Raw genomic sequence first — 17,262 nt, forward strand, 5'->3', positions numbered from 1 at the left:
GATATTTTTAATTCTTTTGCTTCTAAGGGAGTTAGTTATCTAGTAAGTTCCTCTTGTGGCATGCAATAGACAACCAGAACAGCTACAGGAGAGAGTCATTTTTGTTGTCAGCGGTAGTTGCATTATCACAAACGCAGAGTAATTCCATTGGCGTCGCATCAAAACGAGTACCTGCCGAAACCCGGGATCGAACCAGGGACCTTTAGATCTTCAGTCTAACGCTCTCCCAACTGAGCTATTTCGGCTGACGGCGAAGGTTGCCATTTGCATGTGTTCGTTCACTTCTGCCTCGTTGCCAATTTCACAGTCACCTTCGTCTGATAAGACACAGGGACGCTGAAGGGCGAGCAGCCGATGCAGTGAAGTTCCACACACATTTCTTCAGCTTCCGTCATCGTAACAAGCAAACATGTCGACTCGATTCGTGTGATATTGAATTCGCTGACTTGACGTGACGCCACGCTGACGCTAGAAAACCCGTGCTATATCGATGCCAGGGGCAACTCGTGTGCAGAGAACGAGACACAAGAAGGAGTGAGCCTCTCCACCATATGAGAGGCAGTATCTAGCAGATACACATGGTAAAACATTCGACTTGCGTTAGCTCATAAATTGCTACACGTCATCGTCTGCAAGCTAAAATGGACACATCTGCACTGCCCAGTGAGGCGACACTTGTACTAACACCTGGTGGACGGCTGTGAGACGAGGAGATGAGCTGCGGCTTCTGGGCGCGACTGTAACGCTGCGCCCTCGATCAAATAACACTGCACATTGCTGGTGACCCACGTGTTTAGTAGTGACGCAACTGCTAGGATGCAGCTCAACGTCCGCCTTTTGAGAGCGAGAAAATTTTCGCAGTCGGCAGGACTCGAACCTACGCTCCCAGAGGGAATCTGATTTCAAGTCAGACGCCTTAACCACTCGGCCACGACTGCCGGTGGCGGAAGCGACTCCCGACAAGTCAAACCGCCATCTTTAGAAGCAATATGATGGCAGAAAACGGCGTGGCCTCACTCTTTGCTGTAGGGTTTCCATTAGCCGTTACGAAAGTGTACTAATTTTCGCCCAGACAGGGACTTGAACCCAGGACCCTTCGGTTGAAAACCTAACGCTCTACCGACTCAGCTATGCGGGCCCACGCACGAGCATTATCGTACAGCTGCGTGGTGTGCGAGTGTTTCGCATGTCGTAATTGCTGGCTTATGGCTCCAATGGCGACTTCACCGACTTCCCACTGACGCACCGCTGACGCTAGTTTTCTGTCGTCTTAAAACGATGGACATACCTCCAAGCAGCTGCGAGATCTTAAGAAAAGAAAAAAAAAAAAAAAAAAAACGCTGCACTACTGCTTTTGCCGCACTCGAATGATTGAAATTGCGATTCTTAAAAAGAAAATGAAATTTTCGAGCACATCTGTGTACTCACCATCTCAGCGACGGCTTTCTGCAGTCCCAGCGTCAGTGCGAGGTTAACCGATAGGCACAGTAAGCAGCGGTCGTCGCGAAAACTCAGTATTCTTAAAACGGAAATTTTCGTCTTGTTGAGAATGGCGTCACTGGTTGCACCCGCATTCGCCCACGCATGTCACATGTGTGCGAAAACGTTTGCTCCTCTTTACGCAAAATCGCACGCAGCCGGTAGGATTCGAACCTACGCTCCCAGAGGGAATCTGATTTCGAGTCAGACGCCTTAACCACTCGGCCACGACTGCCGTTAGCGCGGTGTTCTCCCGACACATGCAACTGCTACCGTATAAAACGCTGTGGTGTCAGAAAACGGCGTAGCTGCATTATTTTCCGTAGCGTTTCCACCGCTACCAGACGAATCGCTACCAAAGTATTAAAATTTCCGCCCGGACAGGGACTTGAACCCTGGACCCTTAGGTTAAAAGCCTAATGCTCTACCGACTGAGCTATCCGGGCTCACACAAGGCTGCAAAATCTCCTACGATGCACAACTATACATTGACTCATGTCCTTTACTGTTGTGCAATCGCTGCATGGGGCCGTTACTAATAAAACGTCGCCTAAATGCTGTCTACAAACTTATCGCGCTAAGCCCGTAACACACTATCGAAGACTGCTGACACACGATGCAACAACAAATTGCACCAGTTATTACGTCTCATACGTTGGAGCAGAGAATTTACGTGTTTTGTCGACACTCACTGGGCAATTGGAAAATTCACAAGCATTTCGAATGCAATGTTTCCCACGCTTTCGCTCATTTCACGGTTCCGTTGAAGACGTTCTTCACCACCTGACACAGAAAAAGGAATGCAGTCGGTAGGATATTTTTAATTCTTTTGCTTCTAAGGGAGTTAGTTATCTAGTAAGTTCCTCTTGTGGCATGCAATAGACAACCAGAACAGCTACAGGAGAGAGTCATTTTTGTTGTCAGCGGTAGTTGCATTATCACAAACGCAGAGTAATTCCATTGGCGTCGCATCAAAACGAGTACCTGCCGAAACCCGGGATCGAACCAGGGACCTTTAGATCTTCAGTCTAACGCTCTCCCAACTGAGCTATTTCGGCTGACGGCGAAGGTTGCCATTTGCATGTGTTCGTTCACTTCTGCCTCGTTGCCAATTTCACAGTCACCTTCGTCTGATAAGACACAGGGACGCTGAAGGGCGAGCAGCCGATGCAGTGAAGTTCCACACACATTTCTTCAGCTTCCGTCATCGTAACAAGCAAACATGTCGACTCGATTCGTGTGATATTGAATTCGCTGACTTGACGTGACGCCACGCTGACGCTAGAAAACCCGTGCTATATCGATGCCAGGGGCAACTCGTGTGCAGAGAACGAGACACAAGAAGGAGTGAGCCTCTCCACCATATGAGAGGCAGTATCTAGCAGATACACATGGTAAAACATTCGACTTGCGTTAGCTCATAAATTGCTACACGTCATCGTCTGCAAGCTAAAATGGACACATCTGCACTGCCCAGTGAGGCGACACTTGTACTAACACCTGGTGGACGGCTGTGAGACGAGGAGATGAGCTGCGGCTTCTGGGCGCGACTGTAACGCTGCGCCCTCGATCAAATAACACTGCACATTGCTGGTGACCCACGTGTTTAGTAGTGACGCAACTGCTAGGATGCAGCTCAACGTCCGCCTTTTGAGAGCGAGAAAATTTTCGCAGTCGGCAGGACTCGAACCTACGCTCCCAGAGGGAATCTGATTTCAAGTCAGACGCCTTAACCACTCGGCCACGACTGCCGGTGGCGGAAGCGACTCCCGACAAGTCAAACCGCCATCTTTAGAAGCAATCTGATGGCAGAAAACGGCGTGGCCTCACTCTTTGCTGTAGGGTTTCCATTAGCCGTTACGAAAGTGTACTAATTTTCGCCCAGACAGGGACTTGAACCCAGGACCCTTCGGTTGAAAACCTAACGCTCTACCGACTCAGCTATGCGGGCCCACGCACGAGCATTATCGTACAGCTGCGTGGTGTGCGAGTGTTTCGCATGTCGTAATTGCTGGCTTATGGCTCCAATGGCGACTTCACCGACTTCCCACTGACGCACCGCTGACGCTAGTTTTCTGTCGTCTTAAAACGATGGACATACCTCCAAGCAGCTGCGAGATCTTAAGAAAAGAAAAAAAAAAAAAAAAAACGCTGCACTACTGCTTTTGCCGCACTCGAATGATTGAAATTGCGATTCTTAAAAAGAAAATGAAATTTTCGAGCACATCTGTGTACTCACCATCTCAGCGACGGCTTTCTGCAGTCCCAGCGTCAGTGCGAGGTTAACCGATAGGCACAGTAAGCAGCGGTCGTCGCGAAAACTCAGTATTCTTAAAACGGAAATTTTCGTCTTGTTGAGAATGGCGTCACTGGTTGCACCCGCATTCGCCCACGCATGTCACATGTGTGCGAAAACGTTTGCTCCTCTTTACGCAAAATCGCACGCAGCCGGTAGGATTCGAACCTACGCTCCCAGAGGGAATCTGATTTCGAGTCAGACGCCTTAACCACTCGGCCACGACTGCCGTTAGCGCGGTGTTCTCCCGACACATGCAACTGCTACCGTATAAAACGCTGTGGTGTCAGAAAACGGCGTAGCTGCATTATTTTCCGTAGCGTTTCCACCGCTACCAGACGAATCGCTACCAAAGTATTAAAATTTCCGCCCGGACAGGGACTTGAACCCTGGACCCTTAGGTTAAAAGCCTAATGCTCTACCGACTGAGCTATCCGGGCTCACACAAGGCTGCAAAATCTCCTACGATGCACAACTATACATTGACTCATGTCCTTTACTGTTGTGCAATCGCTGCATGGGGCCGTTACTAATAAAACGTCGCCTAAATGCTGTCTACAAACTTATCGCGCTAAGCCCGTAACACACTATCGAAGACTGCTGACACACGATGCAACAACAAATTGCACCAGTTGTTACGTCTCATACGTTGGAGCAGAGAATTTACGTGTTTTGTCGACACTCACTGGGCAATTGGAAAATTCACAAGCATTTCGAATGCAATGTTTCCCACGCTTTCGCTCATTTCACGGTTCCGTTGAAGACGTTCTTCACCACCTGACACAGAAAAAGGAATGCAGTCGGTAGGATATTTTTAATTCTTTTGCTTCTAAGGGAGTTAGTTATCTAGTAAGTTCCTCTTGTGGCATGCAATAGACAACCAGAACAGCTACAGGAGAGAGTCATTTTTGTTGTCAGCGGTAGTTGCATTATCACAAACGCAGAGTAATTCCATTGGCGTCGCATCAAAACGAGTACCTGCCGAAACCCGGGATCGAACCATGGACCTTTAGATCTTCAGTCTAACGCTCTCCCAACTGAGCTATTTCGGCTGACGGCGAAGGTTGCCATTTGCATGTGTTCGTTCACTTCTGCCTCGTTGCCAATTTCACAGTCACCTTCGTCTGATAAGACACAGGGACGCTGAAGGGCGAGCAGCCGATGCAGTGAAGTTCCACACACATTTCTTCAGCTTCCGTCATCGTAACAAGCAAACATGTCGACTCGATTCGTGTGATATTGAATTCGCTGACTTGACGTGACGCCACGCTGACGCTAGAAAACCCGTGCTATATCGATGCCAGGGGCAACTCGTGTGCAGAGAACGAGACACAAGAAGGAGTGAGCCTCTCCACCATATGAGAGGCAGTATCTAGCAGATACACATGGTAAAACATTCGACTTGCGTTAGCTCATAAATTGCTACACGTCATCGTCTGCAAGCTAAAATGGACACATCTGCACTGCCCAGTGAGGCGACACTTGTACTAACACCTGGTGGACGGCTGTGAGACGAGGAGATGAGCTGCGGCTTCTGGGCGCGACTGTAACGCTGCGCCCTCGATCAAATAACACTGCACATTGCTGGTGACCCACGTGTTTAGTAGTGACGCAACTGCTAGGATGCAGCTCAACGTCCGCCTTTTGAGAGCGAGAAAATTTTCGCAGTCGGCAGGACTCGAACGAGAGCGAGAAAATTTTCGCAGTCGGCAGGACTCGAACCTACGCTCCCAGAGGGAATCTGATTTCAAGTCAGACGCCTTAACCACTCGGCCACGACTGCCGGTGGCGGAAGCGACTCCCGACAAGTCAAACCGCCATCTTTAGAAGCAATCTGGTGGCAGAAAACGGCGTGGCCTCACTCTTTGCTCTAGGGTTTCCATTAGCCGTTACGAAAGTGTACTAATTTTCGCCCAGACAGGGACTTGAACCCAGGACCCTTCGGTTGAAAACCTAACGCTCTACCGACTCAGCTACGCGGGCCCACGCACGAGCATTATCGTACAGCTGCGTGGTGTGCGAGTGTTTCGCATGTCGTAATTGCTGGCTTATGGCTCCAATGGCGACTTCACCGACTTCCCACTGACGCACCGCTGACGCTAGTTTTCTGTCGTCTTAAAACGATGGACATACCTCCAAGCAGCTGCGAGATCTTAAGAAAAGAAAAAAAAAAAAAAAAAACGCTGCACTACTGCTTTTGCCGCACTCGAATGATTGAAATTGCGATTCTTAAAAAGAAAATGAAATGTTAGCTCTGTCCAACACTTTCGAGCACATCTGTGTACTCACCATCTCAGCGACGGCTTTCTGCAGTCCCAGCGTCAGTGCGAGGTGAACCGATAGGCACAGTAAGCAGCGGTCGTCGCGAAAACTCAGTATTCTTAAAACGGAAATTTTCGTCTTGTTGAGAATGGCGTCACTGGTTGCACCCGCATTCGCCCACGCATGTCACATGTGTGCGAAAACGTTTGCTCCTCTTTACGCAAAATCGCACGCAGCCGGTAGGATTCGAACCTACGCTCCCAGAGGGAATCTGATTTCGAGTCAGACGCCTTAACCACTCGGCCACGACTGCCGTTAGCGCGGTGTTCTCCCGACACATGCAACTGCTACCGTTTAAAACACTGTGGTGTCAGAAAACGGCGTAGCTGCATTATTTTCCGTAGCGTTTCCGCCGCTACCAGACGAATCGTTACCAAAGTATTAAAATTTCCGCCCGAACAGGGACTTGAACCCTGGACCCTTAGGTTAAAAGCCTAATGCTCTACCGACTGAGCTATCCGGGCTCACACAAGGGTGCAAAATCTCCTACGATGCACAACTATACATTGACTCATGTCCTTTACTGTTGTGCAATCGCTGCATGGGGCCGTTACTAATAAAACGTCGCCTAAATGCTGTCTACAAACTTATCGCGCTAAGCCCGTAACACACTATCGAAGACTGCTGACACACGATGCAACAACAAATTGCACCAGCTGTTACGTCTCATACGTTGGAGCAGAGAATTTACGTGTTTTGTCGACACTCACTGGGCAATTGGAAAATTCACAAGCATTTCGAATGCAATGTTTCCCACGCTTTCGCTCATTTCACGGTTCCGTTGAAGACGTTCTTCACCACCTGACACAGAAAAAGGAATGCAGTCGGTAGGATATTTTTAATTCTTTTGCTTCTAAGGGAGTTAGTTGTCTAGTAAGTTCCTCTTATGGCATGCAATAGACAACCAGAACAGCTACAGGAGAGAGTCATTTTTGTTGTCAGCGGTAGTTGCATTATCACAAACGCAGAGTAATTCCATTGGCGTCGCACCAAAACGAGTACCTGCCGAAACCCGGGATCGAACCAGGGACCTTTAGATCTTCAGTCTAACGCTCTCCCAACTGAGCTATTTCGGCTGACGTCGAAGGTTGCCATTTGCATGTGTTCGTTCACTTCTGCCTCGCTGCCAATTTCACAGTCACCTTCGTCTGATAAGACACAGGGACGCTGAAGGGCGAGCAGCCGATGCAGTGAAGTTCCACACACATTTCTTCAGCTTCCGTCATCGTAACAAGCAAACATGTCGACTCGATTCGTGTGATATTGAATTCGCTGACTTGACGTGACGCCACGCTGACGCTAGAAAACCCGTGCTATATCGATGCCAGGGGCAACTCGTGTGCAGAGAACGAGACACAAGAAGGAGTGAGCCTCTCCACCATATGAGAGGCAGTATCTAGCAGATACACACGGTAAAACATTCGACTTGCGTTAGCTCATAAATTGCTACATGTCATCGTCTGTAAGCTAAAATGGACACATCTGCACTGCCCAGTGAGGCGACACTTGTACTAACACCTGGTGGACGGCTGTGAGACGAGGAGATGAGCTGCGGCTTCTGGGCGCGACTGTAACGCTGCGCCCTCGATCAAATAACACTGCACATTGCTGGTGACCCGCGTGTTTAGTAGTGACGCAACTGCTAGGATGCAGCTCAACGTCCGCCTTTTGAGAGCGAGAAAATTTTCGCAGTCGGCAGGACTCGAACCTACGCTCCCAGAGGGAATCTGATTTCAAGTCAGACGCCTTAACCACTCGGCCACGACTGCCGGTGGCGGAAGCGACTCCCGACAAGTGAAACCGCCATCCTTAGACGCAATCTGATGGCAGAAGACGGCGTTGCCTCGCTCTTTCCTGTAGGGTTTCCATTAGCCGTTAAGAAAGTGTATTAATTTTTCGCCTAGACAGGGACTTGAACCCAGGACCGTTTGGTGGAAAACCTAACGCTCTACCGACTCAGCTATGCGGGCCCACGCACGAGCATTATCGTACAGCTGCGTGGTGTGCGAGTGATTCGCATTTCGTAATTACTGGCTTATGGCTCCAATGGCGACTTCACCGACTTCCCACTGACGCACCGCTGACGCTAGTTTTCTGTCGTCTTAAAACGATGGACATACCTCCAAGCAGCTGCGAGATCTTAAGAAAAGAAAAAAAAAAAAAAAAACGCTGCACTACTGCTTTTGCCGCACTCGAATGATTGAAATTGCGATTCTTAAAAAGAAAATGAAATGTTAGCTCTGTCCAACACTTTCGAGCACATCTGTGTACTCACCATCTCAGCGACGGCTTTCTGCAGTCCCAGCGTCAGTGCGAGGTGAACCGATAGGCACAGTAAGCAGCGGTCGTCGCGAAAACTCAGTATTCTTAAAACGGAAATTTTCGTCTTGTTGAGAATGGCGTCACTGGTTGCACCCGCATTCGCCCACGCATGTCACATGTGTGCGAAAACGTTTGCTCCTCTTTACGCAAAATCGCACGCAGCCGGTAGGATTCGAACCTACGCTCCCAGAGGGAATCTGATTTCGAGTCAGACGCCTTAACCACTCGGCCACGACTGCCGTTAGCGCGGTGTTCTCCCGACACATGCAACTGCTACCGTTTAAAACACTGTGGTGTCAGAAAACGGCGTAGCTGCATTATTTTCCGTAGCGTTTCCGCCGCTACCAGACGAATCGTTACCAAAGTATTAAAATTTCCGCCCGAACAGGGACTTGAACCCTGGACCCTTAGGTTAAAAGCCTAATGCTCTACCGACTGAGCTATCCGGGCTCACACAAGGGTGCAAAATCTCCTACGATGCACAACTATACATTGACTCATGTCCTTTACTGTTGTGCAATCGCTGCATGGGGCCGTTACTAATAAAACGTCGCCTAAATGCTGTCTACAAACTTATCGCGCTAAGCCCGTAACACACTATCGAAGACTGCTGACACACGATGCAACAACAAATTGCACCAGCTGTTACGTCTCATACGTTGGAGCAGAGAATTTACGTGTTTTGTCGACACTCACTGGGCAATTGGAAAATTCACAAGCATTTCGAATGCAATGTTTCCCACGCTTTCGCTCATTTCACGGTTCCGTTGAAGACGTTCTTCACCACCTGACACAGAAAAAGGAATGCAGTCGGTAGGATATTTTTAATTCTTTTGCTTCTAAGGGAGTTAGTTGTCTAGTAAGTTCCTCTTATGGCATGCAATAGACAACCAGAACAGCTACAGGAGAGAGTCATTTTTGTTGTCAGCGGTAGTTGCATTATCACAAACACAGAGTAATTCCATTGGCGTCGCACCAAAACGAGTACCTGCCGAAACCCGGGATCGAACCAGGGACCTTTAGATCTTCAGTCTAACGCTCTCCCAACTGAGCTATTTCGGCTGACGTCGAAGGTTGCCATTTGCATGTGTTCGTTCACTTCTGCCTCGCTGCCAATTTCACAGTCACCTTCGTCTGATAAGACACAGGGACGCTGAAGGGCGAGCAGCCGATGCAGTGAAGTTCCACACACATTTCTTCAGCTTCCGTCATCGTAACAAGCAAACATGTCGACTCGATTCGTGTGATATTGAATTCGCTGACTTGACGTGACGCCACGCTGACGCTAGAAAACCCGTGCTATATCGATGCCAGGGGCAACTCGTGTGCAGAGAACGAGACACAAGAAGGAGTGAGCCTCTCCACCATATGAGAGGCAGTATCTAGCAGATACACACGGTAAAACATTCGACTTGCGTTAGCTCATAAATTGCTACATGTCATCGTCTGTAAGCTAAAATGGACACATCTGCACTGCCCAGTGAGGCGACACTTGTACTAACACCTGGTGGACGGCTGTGAGACGAGGAGATGAGCTGCGGCTTCTGGGCGCGACTGTAACGCTGCGCCCTCGATCAAATAACACTGCACATTGCTGGTGACCCGCGTGTTTAGTAGTGACGCAACTGCTAGGATGCAGCTCAACGTCCGCCTTTTGAGAGCGAGAAAATTTTCGCAGTCGGCAGGACTCGAACCTACGCTCCCAGAGGGAATCTGATTTCAAGTCAGACGCCTTAACCACTCGGCCACGACTGCCGGTGGCGGAAGCGACTCCCTACAAGTCAAACCGCCATCTTTAGAAGCAATCTGGTGGCAGAAAACGGCGTGGCCTCACTCTTTGCTCTAGGGTTTCCATTAGCCGTTACGAAAGTGTACTAATTTTCGCCCAGACAGGGACTTGAACCCAGGACCCTTCGGTTGAAAACCTAACGCTCTACCGACTCAGCTACGCGGGCCCACGCACGAGCATTATCGTACAGCTGCGTGGTGTGCGAGTGTTTCGCATGTCGTAATTGCTGGCTTATGGCTCCAATGGCGACTTCACCGACTTCCCACTGACGCACCGCTGACGCTAGTTTTCTGTCGTCTTAAAACGATGGACATACCTCCAAGCAGCTGCGAGATCTTAAGAAAAGAAAAAAAAAAAAAAAACGCTGCACTACTGCTTTTGCCGCACTCGAATGATTGAAATTGCGATTCTTAAAAAGAAAATGAAATGTTAGCTCTGTCCAACACTTTCGAGCACATCTGTGTACTCACCATCTCAGCGACGGCTTTCTGCAGTCCCAGCGTCAGTGCGAGGTGAACCGATAGGCACAGTAAGCAGCGGTCGTCGCGAAAACTCAGTATTCTTAAAACGGAAATTTTCGTCTTGTTGAGAATGGCGTCACTGGTTGCACCCGCATTCGCCCACGCATGTCACATGTGTGCGAAAACGTTTGCTCCTCTTTACGCAAAATCGCACGCAGCCGGTAGGATTCGAACCTACGCTCCCAGAGGGAATCTGATTTCGAGTCAGACGCCTTAACCACTCGGCCACGACTGCCGTTAGCGCGGTGTTCTCCCGACACATGCAACTGCTACCGTTTAAAACACTGTGGTGTCAGAAAACGGCGTAGCTGCATTATTTTCCGTAGCGTTTCCGCCGCTACCAGACGAATCGTTACCAAAGTATTAAAATTTCCGCCCGAACAGGGACTTGAACCCTGGACCCTTAGGTTAAAAGCCTAATGCTCTACCGACTGAGCTATCCGGGCTCACACAAGGGTGCAAAATCTCCTACGATGCACAACTATACATTGACTCATGTCCTTTACTGTTGTGCAATCGCTGCATGGGGCCGTTACTAATAAAACGTCGCCTAAATGCTGTCTACAAACTTATCGCGCTAAGCCCGTAACACACTATCGAAGACTGCTGACACACGATGCAACAACAAATTGCACCAGCTGTTACGTCTCATACGTTGGAGCAGAGAATTTACGTGTTTTGTCGACACTCACTGGGCAATTGGAAAATTCACAAGCATTTCGAATGCAATGTTTCCCACGCTTTCGCTCATTTCACGGTTCCGTTGAAGACGTTCTTCACCACCTGACACAGAAAAAGGAATGCAGTCGGTAGGATATTTTTAATTCTTTTGCTTCTAAGGGAGTTAGTTGTCTAGTAAGTTCCTCTTATGGCATGCAATAGACAACCAGAACAGCTACAGGAGAGAGTCATTTTTGTTGTCAGCGGTAGTTGCATTATCACAAACGCAGAGTAATTCCATTGGCGTCGCACCAAAACGAGTACCTGCCGAAACCCGGGATCGAACCAGGGACCTTTAGATCTTCAGTCTAACGCTCTCCCAACTGAGCTATTTCGGCTGACGTCGAAGGTTGCCATTTGCATGTGTTCGTTCACTTCTGCCTCGCTGCCAATTTCACAGTCACCTTCGTCTGATAAGACACAGGGACGCTGAAGGGCGAGCAGCCGATGCAGTGAAGTTCCACACACATTTCTTCAGCTTCCGTCATCGTAACAAGCAAACATGTCGACTCGATTCGTGTGATATTGAATTCGCTGACTTGACGTGACGCCACGCTGACGCTAGAAAACCCGTGCTATATCGATGCCAGGGGCAACTCGTGTGCAGAGAACGAGACACAAGAAGGAGTGAGCCTCTCCACCATATGAGAGGCAGTATCTAGCAGATACACACGGTAAAACATTCGACTTGCGTTAGCTCATAAATTGCTACATGTCATCGTCTGTAAGCTAAAATGGACACATCTGCACTGCCCAGTGAGGCGACACTTGTACTAACACCTGGTGGACGGCTGTGAGACGAGGAGATGAGCTGCGGCTTCTGGGCGCGACTGTAACGCTGCGCCCTCGATCAAATAACACTGCACATTGCTGGTGACCCGCGTGTTTAGTAGTGACGCAACTGCTAGGATGCAGCTCAACGTCCGCCTTTTGAGAGCGAGAAAATTTTCGCAGTCGGCAGGACTCGAACCTACGCTCCCAGAGGGAATCTGATTTCAAGTCAGACGCCTTAACCACTCGGCCACGACTGCCGGTGGCGGAAGCGACTCCCGACAAGTCAAACCGCCATCTTTAGAAGCAATCTGGTGGCAGAAAACGGCGTGGCCTCACTCTTTGCTCTAGGGTTTCCATTAGCCGTTACGAAAGTGTACTAATTTTCGCCCAGACAGGGACTTGAACCCAGGACCCTTCGGTTGAAAACCTAACGCTCTACCGACTCAGCTACGCGGGCCCACGCACGAGCATTATCGTACAGCTGCGTGGTGTGCGAGTGTTTCGCATGTCGTAATTGCTGGCTTATGGCTCCAATGGCGACTTCACCGACTTCCCACTGACGCACCGCTGACGCTAGTTTTCTGTCGTCTTAAAACGATGGACATACCTCCAAGCAGCTGCGAGATCTTAAGAAAAGAAAAAAAAAAAAAAAACGCTGCACTACTGCTTTTGCCGCACTCGAATGATTGAAATTGCGATTCTTAAAAAGAAAATGAAATGTTAGCTCTGTCCAACACTTTCGAGCACATCTGTGTACTCACCATCTCAGCGACGGCTTTCTGCAGTCCCAGCGTCAGTGCGAGGTGAACCGATAGGCACAGTAAGCAGCGGTCGTCGCGAAAACTCAGTATTCTTAAAACGGAAATTTTCGTCTTGTTGAGAATGGCGTCACTGGTTGCACCCGCATTCGCCCACGCATGTCACATGTGTGCGAAAACGTTTGCTCCTCTTTACGCAAAATCGCACGCAGCCGGTAGGATTCGAACCTACGCTCCCAGAGGGAATCTGATTTCGAGTCAGACGCCTTAACCACTCGGCCACGACTGCCGTTAGCGCGGTGTTCTCCCGACACATGCAACTGCTACCGTTTAAAACACTGTGGTGTCAGAAAACGGCGTAGCTGCATTATTTTCCGTAGCGTTTCCGCCGCTACCAGACGAATCGTTACCAAAGTATTAAAATTTCCGCCCGAACAGGGACTTGAACCCTGGACCCTTAGGTTAAAAGCCTAATGCTCTACCGACTGAGCTATCCGGGCTCACACAAGGGTGCAAAATCTCCTACGATGCACAACTATACATTGACTCATGTCCTTTACTGTTGTGCAATCGCTGCATGGGGCCGTTACTAATAAAACGTCGCCTAAATGCTGTCTACAAACTTATCGCGCTAAGCCCGTAACACACTATCGAAGACTGCTGACACACGATGCAACAACAAATTGCACCAGCTGTTACGTCTCATACGTTGGAGCAGAGAATTTACGTGTTTTGTCGACACTCACTGGGCAATTGGAAAATTCACAAGCATTTCGAATGCAATGTTTCCCACGCTTTCGCTCATTTCACGGTTCCGTTGAAGACGTTCTTCACCACCTGACACAGAAAAAGGAATGCAGTCGGTAGGATATTTTTAATTCTTTTGCTTCTAAGGGAGTTAGTTGTCTAGTAAGTTCCTCTTATGGCATGCAATAGACAACCAGAACAGCTACAGGAGAGAGTCATTTTTGTTGTCAGCGGTAGTTGCATTATCACAAACGCAGAGTAATTCCATTGGCGTCGCACCAAAACGAGTACCTGCCGAAACCCGGGATCGAACCAGGGACCTTTAGATCTTCAGTCTAACGCTCTCCCAACTGAGCTATTTCGGCTGACGTCGAAGGTTGCCATTTGCATGTGTTCGTTCACTTCTGCCTCGCTGCCAATTTCACAGTCACCTTCGTCTGATAAGACACAGGGACGCTGAAGGGCGAGCAGCCGATGCAGTGAAGTTCCACACACATTTCTTCAGCTTCCGTCATCGTAACAAGCAAACATGTCGACTCGATTCGTGTGATATTGAATTCGCTGACTTGACGTGACGCCACGCTGACGCTAGAAAACCCGTGCTATATCGATGCCAGGGGCAACTCGTGTGCAGAGAACGAGACACAAGAAGGAGTGAGCCTCTCCACCATATGAGAGGCAGTATCTAGCAGATACACACGGTAAAACATTCGACTTGCGTTAGCTCATAAATTGCTACATGTCATCGTCTGTAAGCTAAAATGGACACATCTGCACTGCCCAGTGAGGCGACACTTGTACTAACACCTGGTGGACGGCTGTGAGACGAGGAGATGAGCTGCGGCTTCTGGGCGCGACTGTAACGCTGCGCCCTCGATCAAATAACACTGCACATTGCTGGTGACCCGCGTGTTTAGTAGTGACGCAACTGCTAGGATGCAGCTCAACGTCCGCCTTTTGAGAGCGAGAAAATTTTCGCAGTCGGCAGGACTCGAACCTACGCTCCCAGAGGGAATCTGATTTCAAGTCAGACGCCTTAACCACTCGGCCACGACTGCCGGTGGCGGAAGCGACTCCCGACAAGTCAAACCGCCATCTTTAGAAGCAATCTGGTGGCAGAAAACGGCGTGGCCTCACTCTTTGCTCTAGGGTTTCCATTAGCCGTTACGAAAGTGTACTAATTTTCGCCCAGACAGGGACTTGAACCCAGGACCCTTCGGTTGAAAACCTAACGCTCTACCGACTCAGCTACGCGGGCCCACGCACGAGCATTATCGTACAGCTGCGTGGTGTGCGAGTGTTTCGCATGTCGTAATTGCTGGCTTATGGCTCCAATGGCGACTTCACCGACTTCCCACTGACGCACCGCTGACGCTAGTTTTCTGTCGTCTTAAAACGATGGACATACCTCCAAGCAGCTGCGAGATCTTAAGAAAAGAAAAAAAAAAAAAAAACGCTGCACTACTGCTTTTGCCGCACTCGAATGATTGAAATTGCGATTCTTAAAAAGAAAATGAAATGTTAGCTCTGTCCAACACTTTCGAGCACATCTGTGTACTCACCATCTCAGCGACGGCTTTCTGCAGTCCCAGCGTCAGTGCGAGGTGAACCGATAGGCACAGTAAGCAGCGGTCGTCGCGAAAACTCAGTATTCTTAAAACGGAAATTTTCGTCTTGTTGAGAATGGCGTCACTGGTTGCACCCGCATTCGCCCACGCATGTCACATGTGTGCGAAAACGTTTGCTCCTCTTTACGCAAAATCGCACGCAGCCGGTAGGATTCGAACCTACGCTCCCAGAGGGAATCTGATTTCGAGTCAGACGCCTTAACCACTCGGCCACGACTGCCGTTAGCGCGGTGTTCTCCCGACACATGCAACTGCTACCGTTTAAAACACTGTGGTGTCAGAAAACGGCGTAGCTGCATTATTTTCCGTAGCGTTTCCGCCGCTACCAGACGAATCGTTACCAAAGTATTAAAATTTCCGCCCGAACAGGGACTTGAACCCTGGACCCTTAGGTTAAAAGCCTAATGCTCTACCGACTGAGCTATCCGGGCTCACACAAGGGTGCAAAATCTCCTACGATGCACAACTATACATTGACTCATGTCCTTTACTGTTGTGCAATCGCTGCATGGGGCCGTTACTAATAAAACGTCGCCTAAATGCTGTCTACAAACTTATCGCGCTAAGCCCGTAACACACTATCGAAGACTGCTGACACACGATGCAACAACAAATTGCACCAGCTGTTACGTCTCATACGTTGGAGCAGAGAATTTACGTGTTTTGTCGACACTCACTGGGCAATTGGAAAATTCACAAGCATTTCGAATGCAATGTTTCCCACGCTTTCGCTCATTTCACGGTTCCGTTGAAGACGTTCTTCACCACCTGACACAGAAAAAGGAATGCAGTCGGTAGGATATTTTTAATTCTTTTGCTTCTAAGGGAGTTAGTTGTCTAGTAAGTTCCTCTTATGGCATGCAATAGACAACCAGAACAGCTACAGGAGAGAGTCATTTTTGTTGTCAGCGGTAGTTGCATTATCACAAACGCAGAGTAATTCCATTGGCGTCGCACCAAAACGAGTACCTGCCGAAACCCGGGATCGAACCAGGGACCTTTAGATCTTCAGTCTAACGCTCTCCCAACTGAGCTATTTCGGCTGACGTCGAAGGTTGCCATTTGCATGTGTTCGTTCACTTCTGCCTCGCTGCCAATTTCACAGTCACCTTCGTCTGATAAGACACAGGGACGCTGAAGGGCGAGCAGCCGATGCAGTGAAGTTCCACACACATTTCTTCAGCTTCCGTCATCGTAACAAGCAAACATGTCGACTCGATTCGTGTGATATTGAATTCGCTGACTTGACGTGACGCCACGCTGACGCTAGAAAACCCGTGCTATATCGATGCCAGGGGCAACTCGTGTGCAGAGAACGAGACACAAGAAGGAGTGAGCCTCTCCACCATATGAGAGGCAGTATCTAGCAGATACACACGGTAAAACATTCGACTTGCGTTAGCTCATAAATTGCTACATGTCATCGTCTGTAAGCTAAAATGGACACATCTGCACTGCCCAGTGAGGCGACACTTGTACTAACACCTGGTGGACGGCTGTGAGACGAGGAGATGAGCTGCGGCTTCTGGGCGCGACTGTAACGCTGCGCCCTCGATCAAATAACACTGCACATTGCTGGTGACCCGCGTGTTTAGTAGTGACGCAACTGCTAGGATGCAGCTCAACGTCCGCCTTTTGAGAGCGAGAAAATTTTCGCAGTCGGCAGGACTCGAACCTACGCTCCCAGAGGGAATCTGATTTCAAGTCAGACGCCTTAACCACTCGGCCACGACTGCCGGTGGCGGAAGCGACTCCCGACAAGTCAAACCGCCATCTTTAGAAGCAATCTGGTGGCAGAAAACGGCGTGGCCTCACTCTTTGCTCTAGGGTTTCCATTAGCCGTTACGAAAGTGTACTAATTTTCGCCCAGACAGGGACTTGAACCCAGGACCCTTCGGTTGAAAAC

The 17,262-nt window shown here is 49.3% G+C and overlaps 30 non-coding genes across 30 annotated transcripts; all 30 read right to left on the bottom strand.

The window, feature by feature from the left end:
* Positions 1-172: 172 nt before the first annotated feature.
* Positions 173-245, bottom strand: Trnaf-gaa (transfer RNA phenylalanine (anticodon GAA)). Its single transcript has one exon. It is a non-coding gene; the product is annotated as a tRNA-Phe (tRNA).
* Positions 246-856: 611 nt separating this feature from the next.
* On the bottom strand, positions 857-938 carry Trnas-uga (transfer RNA serine (anticodon UGA)). Its single transcript has one exon. It is a non-coding gene; the product is annotated as a tRNA-Ser (tRNA).
* A 694-nt stretch (positions 939-1,632) lies between these two features.
* On the bottom strand, positions 1,633-1,714 carry Trnas-cga (transfer RNA serine (anticodon CGA)). The gene has a single exon. It is a non-coding gene; the product is annotated as a tRNA-Ser (tRNA).
* A 138-nt stretch (positions 1,715-1,852) lies between these two features.
* Trnak-uuu (transfer RNA lysine (anticodon UUU)) lies at positions 1,853-1,925 on the bottom strand. Its single transcript has one exon. It is a non-coding gene; the product is annotated as a tRNA-Lys (tRNA).
* Positions 1,926-2,464: 539 nt separating this feature from the next.
* On the bottom strand, positions 2,465-2,537 carry Trnaf-gaa (transfer RNA phenylalanine (anticodon GAA)). Its single transcript has one exon. It is a non-coding gene; the product is annotated as a tRNA-Phe (tRNA).
* A 611-nt stretch (positions 2,538-3,148) lies between these two features.
* Positions 3,149-3,230, bottom strand: Trnas-uga (transfer RNA serine (anticodon UGA)). Its single transcript has one exon. It is a non-coding gene; the product is annotated as a tRNA-Ser (tRNA).
* A 692-nt stretch (positions 3,231-3,922) lies between these two features.
* On the bottom strand, positions 3,923-4,004 carry Trnas-cga (transfer RNA serine (anticodon CGA)). The gene has a single exon. It is a non-coding gene; the product is annotated as a tRNA-Ser (tRNA).
* Positions 4,005-4,142: 138 nt separating this feature from the next.
* Trnak-uuu (transfer RNA lysine (anticodon UUU)) lies at positions 4,143-4,215 on the bottom strand. Its single transcript has one exon. It is a non-coding gene; the product is annotated as a tRNA-Lys (tRNA).
* A 539-nt stretch (positions 4,216-4,754) lies between these two features.
* Trnaf-gaa (transfer RNA phenylalanine (anticodon GAA)) lies at positions 4,755-4,827 on the bottom strand. The gene has a single exon. It is a non-coding gene; the product is annotated as a tRNA-Phe (tRNA).
* A 649-nt stretch (positions 4,828-5,476) lies between these two features.
* Positions 5,477-5,558, bottom strand: Trnas-uga (transfer RNA serine (anticodon UGA)). Its single transcript has one exon. It is a non-coding gene; the product is annotated as a tRNA-Ser (tRNA).
* A 710-nt stretch (positions 5,559-6,268) lies between these two features.
* On the bottom strand, positions 6,269-6,350 carry Trnas-cga (transfer RNA serine (anticodon CGA)). Its single transcript has one exon. It is a non-coding gene; the product is annotated as a tRNA-Ser (tRNA).
* Positions 6,351-6,488: 138 nt separating this feature from the next.
* On the bottom strand, positions 6,489-6,561 carry Trnak-uuu (transfer RNA lysine (anticodon UUU)). The gene has a single exon. It is a non-coding gene; the product is annotated as a tRNA-Lys (tRNA).
* A 539-nt stretch (positions 6,562-7,100) lies between these two features.
* Trnaf-gaa (transfer RNA phenylalanine (anticodon GAA)) lies at positions 7,101-7,173 on the bottom strand. Its single transcript has one exon. It is a non-coding gene; the product is annotated as a tRNA-Phe (tRNA).
* A 611-nt stretch (positions 7,174-7,784) lies between these two features.
* Positions 7,785-7,866, bottom strand: Trnas-uga (transfer RNA serine (anticodon UGA)). Its single transcript has one exon. It is a non-coding gene; the product is annotated as a tRNA-Ser (tRNA).
* A 710-nt stretch (positions 7,867-8,576) lies between these two features.
* Trnas-cga (transfer RNA serine (anticodon CGA)) lies at positions 8,577-8,658 on the bottom strand. The gene has a single exon. It is a non-coding gene; the product is annotated as a tRNA-Ser (tRNA).
* Positions 8,659-8,796: 138 nt separating this feature from the next.
* On the bottom strand, positions 8,797-8,869 carry Trnak-uuu (transfer RNA lysine (anticodon UUU)). The gene has a single exon. It is a non-coding gene; the product is annotated as a tRNA-Lys (tRNA).
* Positions 8,870-9,408: 539 nt separating this feature from the next.
* On the bottom strand, positions 9,409-9,481 carry Trnaf-gaa (transfer RNA phenylalanine (anticodon GAA)). The gene has a single exon. It is a non-coding gene; the product is annotated as a tRNA-Phe (tRNA).
* Positions 9,482-10,092: 611 nt separating this feature from the next.
* Positions 10,093-10,174, bottom strand: Trnas-uga (transfer RNA serine (anticodon UGA)). The gene has a single exon. It is a non-coding gene; the product is annotated as a tRNA-Ser (tRNA).
* Positions 10,175-10,882: 708 nt separating this feature from the next.
* Positions 10,883-10,964, bottom strand: Trnas-cga (transfer RNA serine (anticodon CGA)). The gene has a single exon. It is a non-coding gene; the product is annotated as a tRNA-Ser (tRNA).
* Positions 10,965-11,102: 138 nt separating this feature from the next.
* Positions 11,103-11,175, bottom strand: Trnak-uuu (transfer RNA lysine (anticodon UUU)). The gene has a single exon. It is a non-coding gene; the product is annotated as a tRNA-Lys (tRNA).
* A 539-nt stretch (positions 11,176-11,714) lies between these two features.
* Trnaf-gaa (transfer RNA phenylalanine (anticodon GAA)) lies at positions 11,715-11,787 on the bottom strand. The gene has a single exon. It is a non-coding gene; the product is annotated as a tRNA-Phe (tRNA).
* A 611-nt stretch (positions 11,788-12,398) lies between these two features.
* Positions 12,399-12,480, bottom strand: Trnas-uga (transfer RNA serine (anticodon UGA)). The gene has a single exon. It is a non-coding gene; the product is annotated as a tRNA-Ser (tRNA).
* Positions 12,481-13,188: 708 nt separating this feature from the next.
* Trnas-cga (transfer RNA serine (anticodon CGA)) lies at positions 13,189-13,270 on the bottom strand. Its single transcript has one exon. It is a non-coding gene; the product is annotated as a tRNA-Ser (tRNA).
* A 138-nt stretch (positions 13,271-13,408) lies between these two features.
* Trnak-uuu (transfer RNA lysine (anticodon UUU)) lies at positions 13,409-13,481 on the bottom strand. Its single transcript has one exon. It is a non-coding gene; the product is annotated as a tRNA-Lys (tRNA).
* A 539-nt stretch (positions 13,482-14,020) lies between these two features.
* Positions 14,021-14,093, bottom strand: Trnaf-gaa (transfer RNA phenylalanine (anticodon GAA)). Its single transcript has one exon. It is a non-coding gene; the product is annotated as a tRNA-Phe (tRNA).
* Positions 14,094-14,704: 611 nt separating this feature from the next.
* Positions 14,705-14,786, bottom strand: Trnas-uga (transfer RNA serine (anticodon UGA)). The gene has a single exon. It is a non-coding gene; the product is annotated as a tRNA-Ser (tRNA).
* Positions 14,787-15,494: 708 nt separating this feature from the next.
* Trnas-cga (transfer RNA serine (anticodon CGA)) lies at positions 15,495-15,576 on the bottom strand. Its single transcript has one exon. It is a non-coding gene; the product is annotated as a tRNA-Ser (tRNA).
* A 138-nt stretch (positions 15,577-15,714) lies between these two features.
* Trnak-uuu (transfer RNA lysine (anticodon UUU)) lies at positions 15,715-15,787 on the bottom strand. Its single transcript has one exon. It is a non-coding gene; the product is annotated as a tRNA-Lys (tRNA).
* Positions 15,788-16,326: 539 nt separating this feature from the next.
* Trnaf-gaa (transfer RNA phenylalanine (anticodon GAA)) lies at positions 16,327-16,399 on the bottom strand. The gene has a single exon. It is a non-coding gene; the product is annotated as a tRNA-Phe (tRNA).
* A 611-nt stretch (positions 16,400-17,010) lies between these two features.
* Trnas-uga (transfer RNA serine (anticodon UGA)) lies at positions 17,011-17,092 on the bottom strand. Its single transcript has one exon. It is a non-coding gene; the product is annotated as a tRNA-Ser (tRNA).
* Positions 17,093-17,262: the final 170 nt, after the last annotated feature.

This window comes from Schistocerca cancellata, unplaced genomic scaffold, assembly GCF_023864275.1.
Source record: "Schistocerca cancellata isolate TAMUIC-IGC-003103 unplaced genomic scaffold, iqSchCanc2.1 HiC_scaffold_582, whole genome shotgun sequence".
NCBI classification, from domain to species: Eukaryota; Metazoa; Arthropoda; class Insecta; order Orthoptera; family Acrididae; genus Schistocerca; species Schistocerca cancellata.